The sequence below is a fragment of the Falco biarmicus genome, chromosome 1 (assembly GCF_023638135.1).
Source record: "Falco biarmicus isolate bFalBia1 chromosome 1, bFalBia1.pri, whole genome shotgun sequence".
Lineage (NCBI taxonomy): Eukaryota > Metazoa > Chordata > Aves > Falconiformes > Falconidae > Falco > Falco biarmicus.
In genome coordinates this window covers 123,368,311-123,381,202 of record NC_079288.1, presented here as the reverse complement: position 1 = coordinate 123,381,202, position 12,892 = coordinate 123,368,311, and the positions used below count along the sequence as shown (strand labels likewise).

At 39.8% G+C, this 12,892-nt stretch overlaps 1 protein-coding gene across 2 annotated transcripts in view; it reads right to left on the bottom strand.

The window, feature by feature from the left end:
• DCTD (dCMP deaminase) overlaps positions 1 to 12,892 on the bottom strand; it is a 63,257-nt gene that overhangs the window by 48,460 nt on the left and 1,905 nt on the right. The window lies entirely within an intron of this gene.

Below are 12,892 nucleotides of genomic sequence, written 5' to 3'. Positions count from 1 at the left end.
CACACCTGCCGCACACGTCCCTGAGGTATGCGCATACCACGAGCGAGTGGCCTGAGAGGCTGGGTAAAGAGAAGATGGAGGGACCTGCTCAGCATCCAAAGCTTTGCTTTGCTTGGGCAGACCTGGCTGGACCCCTCCAGAAGAAATCAGTGAAAGAGCAGAGTGACTGGAGTACAGAAGAGGATGAGGAGAATAGTTGTCCTGGTTTTGCCTGGGATAGAGTTAATTTTTTCCCTAGTAGCTGGTACAGTGCTGTGCTTTGGATTTAGGATGAGAATAATGTTGATGTTTTAGTTGCTGCTGAGCAGTGCTTACACAGAGTCAAGGACTTTTCAGCTTCCCACCCCACCAGCGAGAGGGCTGTGGGGGCACAAGAAGCTGGGAGGAGACACAGCCAGGACAGCTGGCCCCAACTGGCCAAAGGGCTACCCCATACCATATGGCATCATGCTCAGTACATAACCTAGGGGGAAAGCTGGCTGGGGGCCACTGCTCAGGAACTGGCCGGGTATTGGTCAGTGGGTGGTGAGCGACTGTGTTGTGCATCACCTCTTTTGTGTATTCCAATTCTATCGTTGTCCTTGTCATCCTCGTTGTTATTATTTTCCCTTCCTTTTCTGTTGCATTGAACTGTTTTTATCTCAACTCATGAATTTTACTTCCCCGCCTCGCCTCCGATTCTCTCCCTGATCTCACCTGGCGAGGAGTTGAGCAAATGGCTTGTGTGGTGTTCAGCTGCCTGCCAGGTTAAACCACAACAATAATTTAGTTAGTACTCGGACAATGTTGTCATCTTTCTGGACTTAGGTGAATAACTTCCTTTATATGTCTTAATTCTCTGTTGCATAAAATGTCTGAGATAATACTTTCTTTCCTAAACCATAGGCAAAGGTGTATGAATATACCTGTTTCCCCAAATTACAGGGGAGTTGCAAGAATTAATTAGTTAATGTTTGCAAAGTGCTTTGAAGGCAGAAGCTAATCTATAAATGCTAATTATTAAATCAAAGGTTTATCTGACTTCATTACTAAACCACTAATAAAATAAGTTACATAGCTGTTGCAGGTTGGAAAAGGCATTTTTACTGTCTAAAAGATATAAAGGTTTTAATTAGCAAATGTTTTGAAAGCGCTTTGCTGAGGAAAAAAATGCGAACTGTTAATAAAGGTTTTCCCTAATGGCAATGGCAACAAAATATGAACTTCTGGATGCTACTGTAACTTCTGCATATATTACCTACAGTTTTGTCCCATGACAACTATATTTTTATCTGAAGCACTATTTTTGTATTATTGATGAAAAAAATTGTGGTTATGTTTGTCAAATAAGTGTTCAGATGCAGAAAGAGATTAAAGGTATCATTCTTAGCAAGAAACAGCAAAACCTAAATTATTCTCAGATTATACATATATACACATACCATTATTTTTGCTACTTAACCTAAAGTTGTATTTTGCTAAGCTTCCAAGCTTCTCCTAATTTACAACATTCAGCCCTTCCAAACGCTCTACTGTACCTGTGCATATGTGACTTGTTATCTACATGTTATCTTAAAATCTAAGCATGCAGAAGATTTTCATCTTTTACGCATAGGCAGTTAGAAAGACTGAATTCTTAAAGTGCCTCAAGCCTTCTGAAACACCGTGGATCTTTAAGCTCACATAGTTTCATCCTGCCAGGAGAAACCCTTTGTTCACCTCTTTGTGACACTTGTTTCCCCTCTGGATTTAATAATATAAACCTGGGTATAATAATATGAACATGTTGATTTATTAATATAATAGTGTATTAACATAACTGGTTCTGATTCATCCCCTTCCTACATACATTTTACACAGAGACTCACTTTCAGAGCCTTCCAGAGTCATATTATTATTATTATTTCAAAATTATCAGATGGTTATCAGTATTTCTCAAGTGCCTAAGCTAGTGGTTTGAAAGTAGACCTGGATATGCTTAACGCCAGCTGTAATGTCTGCCTACGGCTGTAGAAAACATGAAACCTTGAGCAATAAGAAAAGTTCTATTGATCTGCTTTGCTGAGAGGGGAGAGACATGCCAGCATCCTCTCTACTTAAAACTGTGCTGGTGTCAGGAGGATGAGGATGGCATCAGCCAGGTCCACTCAGCGAAGCAATGCAGCCTGGCTGCTGAGGCGGAAGCTGCCCTTTTCCACAGTCCAGGACACAAAAGACCTCATACTGTCCCTAGTGTTCCCAGCAGGAAGGAGGGGTCCAGGTGTTGCTCCTACAGAAACCAAAGGGGTCTGCTGCTTTCCAATGTCACAATCCAGTGGCTCCAAAAGGTCCCTCTCAAACACCCCTGGGGCAGACGGCAGTATGTGTTCATCAATTTGAGCCACAAATAGCAGAAGACGATATGCTACAGCAAGGGGTTATGTCCATTTCGGTGCTGTTACTATAGCTCTTTCAAGCAGGTGGGGAAGAGTTAGAGCAGCAGCAGAAGTGACAAACTTTTATCAGTGCATCAATTACCAAGCTGTCCCCAAAGGACAGATGACTGAGATTTTTTGGAAAGGGGGCAGGGTTCAGGGCTGGGGACAGAAAGGGCCATCTAGGAATAGACAGGAAATTAGAAGTGTTCAAGAGACCTGTTAATATGTCAAAGGGGACCTTAGCAGAAGAAACTCAAGATTACTGGATTTCTCTAAGCCCAGGGGGGGTTGAGTGTATTTTCCTGGGTTGCAAAATTACCTTATAAACCCGTAATTACTATATCTTTACAAAACAATTCCAGACTAACTAATAAATAGATAGTCCAAATTATTTTGCAGCTAGTATAAAATTACACATTGTGAAATAAGGTACCAATGACATAAACCAAGAGCAGTAGTGCTGAAGCAAGGTCTTGAATAATATTTTTGTTGTTGTTATAACTATTAGCCATCACTTTTTTAAAATTATAGGAAATTGTGTAGCCTTTCTGGATAAAATGTATAGATTTTAAGAGTAATGGATGGCATTAAGATTATACTAAAAATTATGAAAAAAGAAAAATTACCCCTTTTTATTTTTAATGCTACATTAATTAAATCCAAATGGACTCTGGTAAAATAAAGGTATACACAAACCTTTGTTTGGAGAACCTTAAAATGTGTATCAACTTCCACAGAAAAATGTTGATGGCATCAGAACTCAAACAGACAGGTCTACCTTCAATCCTGTATTTTGACTTTGTGTACTTTAGCTTTTCACAATCTGGTATCACCAAAGGTATTGGTCCATTCACAGGTGGCAAAAACAGAATTAGAAATAATGCAGAAAAAAAGCAGACATGCTCAAGTAATATTTCTGTCTTGTAGTTGGGGAAAAGGCACGTTAAGTATTAATAAATTATGCTGATAGAACTTCCTGCTCTGAGAGTAAATTGTGAAAAAACAGGTGTGATGGAACTGGGTCAGGCATTAGAGCTTGGCAATATGATGGCCAAAAGTGGGTTTCAATAGGAAAAATATCAAGTCAGGTATCCAGGAAACAAGTACACAGCTTGTCTTTTGAGGACAGTGGTCTTAGTTATGGGAATCTCTGTCACAGAAGAAGAGCTTAGGTCACAGTAGCACTGCTTGGACACAAGTCCCAGTGAGGGGCTGTGGCAGACAGCGTTAATCCAATCTGTGGCCAAAAAGTGTGGAAACTATAGCAGAAGTGTATAGTTGCCACATATCCCTATATTTGGCATTAGTGTGACTGTTGCTGGGGAATTGGTTCTGTTTCTGGTATTTCAAACTGAAGAAAGATCTCCTTTAACTGGAGTGGATACAGAGAAGACAAATTAAAATGATTAAAGGAAAGTGAGCTTTATAGTGGAAAACTTACCAATGAGGAGATTAAGACGTGATTTGATCAAATTATGTACATTTGCAAAATAGAAATAGTAATTTCCACTTGTGCAAGATGAGATTTAAACACATCTAATTAAATACAAGAGTGAAGAATTCTGACATGGAAATGTTTACTTCTTTCCTGTGTCTATGCTTAATTGGGGGATGTATAGAGCACTAAAATTAAAAATCCAGTATTTGAAAAGGATGCAAAATTCACCTGCTTGACTTGCTTCAAATCAAAATAAAACAGTTACTAACATTCAGCTCTTTGTGTTTCCTGAAATCGTTTAAAGGCAACTCTAAAAATTATTTTTTCTATTTGGTTTGTTATTCCATTATCCTTGCTTACTTTAGCAATGTAGTTTTCTTTCTACCCACTCTGCGTTTGCTTTCATGAAAGTCTGCTGCTATGACCTGTCCCAGAACAATTTGCTTATACAGGTAGACAGATTAAAAATATGAAAAAGCCTAGCTACACATTGAGACAATCTCACATCTCAGAAATCATGTGTAACAATCCATGTAGATTGTATCCCACTGCTGGTCAGGAAAAGCAAGGCTTTGCAGAGGTTAAGAAGCCCCGTCGTACCCTGGAATTGACAGTTTGCCCTGTACCCAGCTATGTGGCAGATCAAATAGGGTATCATGTTAAGGATTTAAATCATTGCACTAACAGGATTTGGTGCTGCAGAAGTATCAACTGTCAGGTAAAGCAGCAGAGAAAACAAAGTTTTGACATGCTCATTACGAGTTGTCTTTCATCCATCACTGTTTGGCTTTGGGGTTTTTTACTATTAGTTTTCTGCAGGTCCTTCGGTTCAGTATTTGACATTGTTTCAAAAAATATGACATGACAAGACATCATAATTATTCTGTCATGATGATTTGCTACATTTGAACATAAGAATCCTCTGTAAATAAAGTGAAGGGATATGAAAAAGAATTTTAGCTCTGCAGTCTGGCTTAAGGCCTTTGATTTTATTTTGATTTAGAAATATCATGGTTCACTGCAGGCTCACCAGAGTGAGTTTAATGGATTAGAATACGTTGTTAAAATGAGATTGCTGGAGAAGTGTATTCCACATTTGTGGAATTCTGGAATTACTCCATATTTCATACACTTCCCGGAGAGGGGAGTTTAAACAAAATGACTGGTGAATGGCCTCTGCTGCATTAAAAGGCAGTGTACGCTACTTTTTCTTTCTTGCCTTACAGGATAAGGGGCAGGAGTAGCACTACAGGTTCACTACAGCAAACAAGTTTTCTCTGTTTTTAGCTTTTCATCATTTATGATGATACATCAGAAAAGATCTCTTAATATATATATATATATACAGAAAAGTATTACTCTTTCATGTGGTGTTATGCACATAAAATGTGCATACATCTGCTTTTGAGAATTTTTTTGCTTTTTGAGATTTTATTCTGAAACATTATTTCCTTCAAGGGTTTACTTGATTCAGGAAAATCTCTTTTCATAAACAACTCCCTAACTTCCTCTTACCTGTCTCAGTGCATTTCTTTGCCTCCTATTACCAAAACAAAAGAAAAGCTTGTGTTAACTTGCTCGTGATCTGCAAAAACCACCTAAAACTTAAAAAATACATTATTTAATCGGCCAGATCTTTGCTTTCTCTTAACAGCATTGCGGTGCCTGCGATTACTGATGTTACATGTAACTTCAGGTCGGCTCTTTCCCTGTAACTAGTGTAGAAGGCACACCTGTTCCAGGGGTTACAACCAATTCCAGGGGTGACAAGGGCTCTCAACCTCCAGTTGCTGCTTCTTCCACCTCTCACCGAATGGAGCTGCTGGTGTGGCTATTGGTGCTGTTCAGCAGCACGTTCACCTCCGCCCAGAGCCCTTCCCGAGCAGAATCCAGGGGTCAGCACTCCTGTTCTGGCTTTGCCCCTATTTTTCCTGTCTCACAAGAGTGGGGTGGTTTGAGTGGTGACCCCAGCCACTGACTCTAACGGCAGATGTCACTGTCGGCAGCGTGGTCCTTTGCTGGCTGATCACGGCAACGGGTATGAAGACAACTACAGGCACGAAGTGTGTTCAGGGAGTGGGTATGTGGGATGCTCCGAAGGGAGCAGGGTGGTTGATACAGGTACGACAGCACACATTGGGGACCGCAGCACGGAGACACACCAGCTGCATGGAGTAAGCCAGGTCTGTTAGTGTTAGCTCTGCTGCGGCCCCAGCCCTGGCAGATCAGACCTGACCGCTGCAGAGTGACAGGAGCATCTGAGAGAGGAGGTGTAAGAAAGGAGGTGGGAAGGGGAAGGCAAGGAAAAGAGCTGGAGCCAACATGTGCCACAGAAAAAGGTGACACTACCCTTCCTGCCCCCACCCCCATCAGCAATGTATCAAAAAATTACCGTGAATCTTTGTTTAACTATATGGGGTGAAAGTAGATGGAAACTGTAGATCAACCAACCCTTGTTCCACTACATTTTGAAGATACACTCCACTTTATTTCCTTGGTTTGAAAGGCCTAATTCTGCAATCTGAAAGAAAGCCCAACTTAATTGTTTCTGAGTTCCTGGAGTGGAAAGCAGGCTGCTGCATAAGGGTATCATACTTCTTTCACATTTGTTATGTTCTGAAAAAAAGGTATCGATGGTTAAGTAATCAGAGTTTCTGAGCCACTGTTTGAAAACACCATTTTTCTTCTTCGTATAAAAGAACATTTTTATTTATTTCTATTGCTGAAGGTGGCATATCAAGTTGTACAAACATGTATTAATGCTTCCGTAGAGGAACCAAGGTGTTTTGTGAGTGATGATATCCACAATACCACTGAAGGCTGCAGAGACTGCAGTCCTGAGGAGGTTTATGTCTTGTTCTGATTGTCTAGTGAGGCTAAAGGGAAAGCAGCACTGATGCTAAACACCTGGCTGCTCGCTTACAGGAGCACCTCTGGCCTAGAGTTCAAGAAGCCAGTTTGCAGCGTAGTAGTTTCTTTGTTTTGGTCTGTTTGAATTACGCGGCACACTTTCGTGCTCTTTAAAGATGCGGATAAATGGGCAAAAGTGAATCTCACAAAGTTTAACAAAGAGAAACACAATAACCTGCACCTGGGGAGGAATAACTTCATGCACCAGTACGTGCTCCATGCCAACTGGCTGGAAAACAGCTTTGCAGAAAAAGACCCGGGGATCCTGGTGGACAAAAAGCTGACCATGAGCCTGCAAAGTGTCCTTGCAGCAAGGCAGCCAGCAGCAGCCTGCATTAGCAGTATTGCCAAGGTGATCCTTGGTGACCTGAGGTCACCAAGGGAGGTGACCCTCTACTCAGCACTGGTGAGGCCACACGTGGCATGCTGGGTCCAGTTTGGGGCTTCTCCATACATGAGACATGGACGTGACATACTGGAGATAGCCCAACTAAAGACCACAAGGATGATTAAGGGACTGGAGCACCTCACACACGGGGGAAGGCTGAGAGAGCTGGGACTGTCCAGCCTGGAGAAGAGAAGGCTCAGGGGGATCTCATCAGTGTTAGATAAATACCTGAAGGGAGGGTACAAAGAAGATGGAGGGAGCCAGGCTTTTTTCAGTAGTGTACAGTGACAGGCCCAAAATGAAACAAGGAGGCTCCCTCTGAACATCGGGAAACAATTTTTTCCTGTGAGGGTGACCAAGCACTGGAGCAGGTTGCCTTCAGAGGCTGTAGAATCTCCATCCTTGTTGGAGATGTTAAAAAAATGTCTGGACATGGTCCTGGGCAGCCATCACTAGGTGGCCCTGCTTAACCAGGGGGGCTGAACAAGATGACCTCCAGAGGTCCCTTCCAACTTCAACCATCCTGTGATTCCGTGATTCCTTTGGTACAAGCACCAACTGTACATCCTTTGCCTTTACATTCACACCTTTACAGAACAGCTGATTTTCAGCGACAGCTCTGACATACCATAGTCCAAGGATTATGTTTTAATACTTAAATTCTGCAGACTTTGCCTAGCTTTGTATTATTTTCTTTTAATTATTCTTCAGTGTATTTTTTTATGCTGTTGGAGGTTGTTTGTTGGTGTAGTTCATTTTTGAAAATACAAATACAGCTAACGAAAATTTATGCTTTTGTTATGTCTCTCCACCATGAAATTCAAAGGAGAGAGCTGTTGAAATATTGTCATGTGTCTTGTAAGTGGACACAAGTATTTCATACCATATGTTTGACCATATGGAATTGATAACTTTTATACACATTTTACCTGAAAATGAGATACTCAATAAAAGGAATTTTTGTATGAATTATAATCTTTCCTTGTGATAACAAAACTTACCTCAAGTATTTCTGAGACCGCATATTGAAATAATAAAAATATCACAATGCAGTTCAACAGATTCAGCTCAGGAGCTGAAAGCATCCTATTTCCTAATCCCTATACTATTTCATTTAGGTATTTTTTACTCCATCAAATCACTTAACACTTTCTTTTTGTTTTTTTTTTTTTATATGTCCACTGCAAAGGGGACATAATAATTTCATGCTGTGTTCTTCCATATTTTTTTTTCAGTCCTCCAGAAAGTGCAAACATTGGGATTCTGGGGTTTGGATAACCACACTAGAATTAAAATTGCTATGGGATGATTCATACAATTCAGCAACATCTCTAGCAGCGTAGAAGTGCTAAATCTTGGTATTGATGCATCAGTTCCATTTTTCTATAAAGTTGCACAGATTTAGATTTTATTTTTGCAGCGTGGTTTTTAGCCTTAGTTAGCAATAAGATGGAATTGAGGTTCCTTTGTTGCTGGCCAGGATAGACATCAAAGTACTTTGCATTCATGCAAAGAAACTGTACTTTTTTGAGGGGTAAGAAGAAGTGATGAGTTGGTAAAAGAGAAAAGCAGCATTTTTTTCATATTATAGTCTGGCAGGTTTGTACTTGTTCTGTGTTTTAAATAAGATGTTTAATCTCTTAGAAGAAAGATTCCCTTAGCCAGAGGAACCAGGAGCTAGAGATTCCATATCACAGCATTATTTTTTTTTTTGTAATGCAGGTGTTAAATACTCAGTCAATTAGTCCAGCCTACTTCATTTACTGCACTGCCTTTCTGAAAGCACATGGATGATACAGAGAAGAAACATACTTCAGGATGTCATTGCTAAAACATTCCTTTTTGTATTTCATCCGCATCTGTTGCCCTCCTTAGATACAACATCGCAGACATATATTAAGTGCTTTCTTCTGGCTGCAATGGGAGTACTCACTCCTTGCACCAGTAGAGATGGACTGTTAAAGGCATCAGTTCTGTAAACCTGTGCACTTATATACTACTTGGACTATCTTAAATAGTTAAGGAAATTAATCGCTGCTCTCCACCAAAGGAGCCCTTACTGAGAAACTCCTCCATTCTTCCCTTCCTGCTGATGAGCAGAGACCCTCTATTGCTGGCCTGCTTCTGCCGTAAGCGCAGCCAAAACAGAAGTCCTGGCTTTTGGGAACCACCTTGGCTGACCAGGTGTGCTTTTGCAGTTCTCCAAAGCCATTAGACAGCAGTGACTAGACACCGCAGTTCCATAGATATGATGAAATGTACACAAATTTAACTTTTCTACAAGTATCAGAGATCCTTTAAAAAAATACAGCGAGACTGTTTCTATGGAAGATGTAATACCAAGACAACGTACCAAGACTGCATCACGAAATTCTGTGGGAATACGCCTCAGAGGCTAACTTGGACTCATCAGTCCTAGGGGTTTTTGAAAAAACCAAAATTCTCCATCTTCTTCTTTCTTTGTCCCCAGAAATATCAGCAGTATGAGTAAGAGTTAACAGAACTGAATGCCAAGTTAGTTTAATGAGTGGTTTGGGATGAGTTTGAGAAGATTTTACCATGAAAATGTTACACACATTTCCATAGTTATCTTTGAGGCAAAGCTCTTACCCCATCACTTCTAGTCTGATTAAAAGTTTAGGGTAGGGTAGAACAACAATCAGTTTAAATTGTTCTGTGAACTTATTTTCAGATTTATAGGGTTAGAACTACATCTGCAAGGACTCAAAATGCGTAACTACTCATTACTGTCTCCTAGATGAACCTGAAGGCAAATATAAGGCCAAAATTCTGGAAAAAAAGCTAGCATATAGTCATTTGAAGCAGAACCTGGTATGGTCGTTTTCACTGACACTCTGGGAAGTCTCTGTAGGACATTCTTTTTTTTAGCAGCAAGCTGTCCAATTGAATATAAGTGCAAAGAGCATGCTCTGGAGTAATGAAAAAAGCTGAATGAGCATAAACATTATCTGGCTCCATTGCTTCTGCAGACTTTCATCGTAAATGCAACCAGAAACAATATTATTCGAAGGTCTTTTACTCTCAGATGTATACGTGCATCAGAAGCTGACAACAGTAAAAGTAGCACTCCTTGTTTCGTCCCTCAAGCATGTACGCTGTTTTTCTTCACAGGACTTTGTAATGTAACCCCTTTTTAAAACTAAAAATCTCACTGCATAAAGGAGTCCTATTTTTTGGTGGTGCTTTTTTTAAAAAAAATATTGATGTCAGATAAAATTCACTGTTGTTGAACAGATATTTATAATGCTGAAAATAGTATTTTTGAGAGTTCTACAGTAGCTGTATATGAGGGAAGTCAGACTTGTTTTGTGTACTGTGGCTTAAGTGTCTAAAAAACCCCCAACATAACCAATACATACTTTCCACCATTTTTGTCAGATGTTTTGAGAAATTAATTCTGTCACCATACTCCATAATTCATTCTGCACTCAAATTCTGTTTGAAAGCAGTGGAGACAGAACTGTAGACTTTCAGGGAGACAGCTGCGGCTCTTGATTCAGAGCCATTTGTGGGTAGTACAAGTTAGAGCTGTAACAGCTGTAAATTTCTTCTGGGACATCACTCTAGTGGATCATTAAGTTAAGGGAGTCTCTTGTTATGGAAGGACAGGGTACAAACATGCCGGTTTTGATCACAGTCAGTCCCAGGAACAGATTTACTGTGAAAGAAGCAGCAAGCAAAGAGTATCAGGAGATTAACTACATTAGTACTGACTAGAATAGGGTATGCTTCTTGTTATGTAACAGGGCACAGGCACCTGCCGGCACAGACCCCCTTTCCGGATTCAACCACTTCTGCACTTGGGTTCTGAATTTTCACACTGACGTTTTTTCCCCTTCTAGCTGACAACAGCAAGCAGAAAGGACTCAAAATAGCTACACCTCTAATTCCCTTTAACTCAATCCTTTAACTATGTGCTACTTATAACATTAACTTCTCCAGGCCGGTTAAACATGCATATGCAAAGCAAAAGAGAGGAACAATTAACTCCTTTTCATTGAGCATATCGTGTTATTTATCACACTTACTGATAAATACTTAAGTCATGACATAGCTACATTGTTCCGTGCTTTTGGACAACTCCTTCATATGCACCCTTCTGTGTTTTGAATAAAGCATGCTTACATCTTCTGAACTATGCTGTCTTATGCAATTAAGCCAAACAATCTGTGGTATGCTGTCAGCTGACAATGTCAGCACAACGTGCTAGGCAGGTTATCAGTTGAGATGTAGGAGGTATACTTAAAAAAAACTACTTTTCGTTAGAATTTAAAGCATATTTTAGGCTAGAAAGAATCCTTACGAACACCTGTTCTGCCTTCCTGTATAAGACATACCAAAAAATATTAAAGCATAGCAGAAGAAATTATTTTCTACCAATCCAAACTGCAAAAAAGCAAAAAACAAGAGGGTCATTGGATTCTGTTTTATACAACAATAGCAGTCCTTCAAAAAGCTAAATGTTCTTACTGGTAATATTAAAGGTCTGGCATTATTTACGCAAATATTACCTACTTTTTGTCAGTCTGACTTCAGATATTGTAATTTCTAAGTAGTCATAAACTGTAGGCTCTAACTATAAATACAGACACAATGAGGTACTCAAACAATGGAAAACCGAGGGAGGAAGGGGAGAGCATAACACAATGCAGCAGCATAAGCACGTCTGTATATGCACACCCAAACATATACACACAAATTAGACAATGATGCAACGACCTCAGTAAATTAATTTCCAAAAATTAAGAACTGCAATTTCCATTTGTTTGTGCAACTGAAAACATTGATGTTTTCAGATGAGAAGTTTTACCGCAGTAAAGACAGTTATAAATCAGATGCACATCCACATGGATCAAAGATGTGGTTCTGACTGCCTTGGTGGTGACACAGAATAGGAATTAGGTATTACCTCAAGTGCCATAATTAATTTCAGGGGAAGTACTGACATAGTGAGATTCCGGTTTTGTCTTATTACAGATTTTCTAATCTCATGCTTTCTTTTGTGTGAATTATTTAGAGAGCAGGAGTATAGGACTGCTGCTGTATAACAGGTCTGCTTTGTCAGTGCGAAGACGACTGTATTCTTATGAAAGCTCCTTGTTAATGCCAAAGGTAAGTAACTGGCAGCTAGTTTAAGAAAGAAAAGTATATCCTCTATAGCTTTTTATCAACTTACATAACAAAATGTCTTACTGATAACACAAACTGAACTTTAAAAGGGAAAAGGAAATCCAGTTTACCCTGTCCTACAACTGCCACATGTACTTTCTCCCTGTAAGATGTCACCTATCAACAAGTTTATAAAATTGAGTAGACTATTTAAAGGGAAACAAATGTAAATTAATAGTAAAAGGGCTTCTTTATGCTGATGGAAAACAAGATGGGACTTTATAAACCAATCAGCTCATTGAAACTTAATATTCTCAATGAAAACAAACGAGTGTCACTTTAATAGGCAATGATCCTGTTGCTTTCCCCAAGTGAATGAACTCTCACAGATATCCTGAAGTTAGGACAGCTCAGTTCTTCTCCACTCTTAACTACCAAGGCCTTACTTACTCCATGTATGCAGTTTTTGCACATCACCTTAATACAACAGATATGAAAATAAGTGGAATGACTAAAATAATAAAAGGTCTTAGCTCTTCCAGACTGGCAGTTAGCTAAATTAAAATCATATCTTGCTGGTACTTTTTTCTACTCAGAAGCAGATGCAACAGCGGGACCTGGATACCTGTA